Source organism: Trachymyrmex cornetzi, unplaced genomic scaffold (assembly GCF_001594075.2).
Source record: "Trachymyrmex cornetzi isolate Tcor2-1 unplaced genomic scaffold, Tcor1.1 scaffold1318, whole genome shotgun sequence".
In the NCBI taxonomy this organism is placed as follows: Eukaryota; Metazoa; Arthropoda; class Insecta; order Hymenoptera; family Formicidae; genus Trachymyrmex; species Trachymyrmex cornetzi.
The window spans coordinates 62,706-63,268 of NW_017295893.1; the positions used below are offsets into that span (position 1 = coordinate 62,706).

The 563-nt window shown below is 40.9% G+C and overlaps 1 protein-coding gene across 1 annotated transcript in view; it reads right to left on the reverse strand.

Annotated features, from left to right (window-relative positions):
* The window catches only part of LOC108770755 (fatty acid synthase-like), a 44,175-nt gene that overhangs the window by 42,657 nt on the left and 955 nt on the right, over positions 1-563 (reverse strand).

Here is a 563-nt window from a genome sequence, read left to right on the forward strand (position 1 = left end):
TCATTATTGTCGTTGACCACATTCCGCGCATTCCTTTGGTGTCCTTATGACATTCTTTACGCAATTATTACGCAATACGCAAGGAGCGCTAGTAGTGATATACATATATGACCAATAGACTGCGGAACTTTATGCAAAATACTTAACTGAATATTAACTATCGGACAGTTTTAGCAGTCAATCGTTGTTCGTTAAAGAGTTATTTATTAAAAGGTGAAGTAAAAAGATTGAGATTGCCATCTGTAAATTTACAAAATTGCAAAATATGCATTTTATGAAAAACATTCAGTTAAGTATTTTGCATAAAGTTCATGCGTTTGCATAAAAAGCATGCTTATGAAATTGGAACACTATTGGTAGCATGCACTTATGACGACATGCTCGCAGCGCTGACAAACAATTTTGGAACACAGCCATTGTAGACCCCGCTTTTCTCTTTCGCGTCGCGTCGTGACGCGGTGGACGACGCGACGCGTGACGTGCTCGATGGATACATACCCTTATGCCCGTGTCACACTACGGATTGTGAACGCGGATCGGATTGGGATTGCGAATCGCGGATC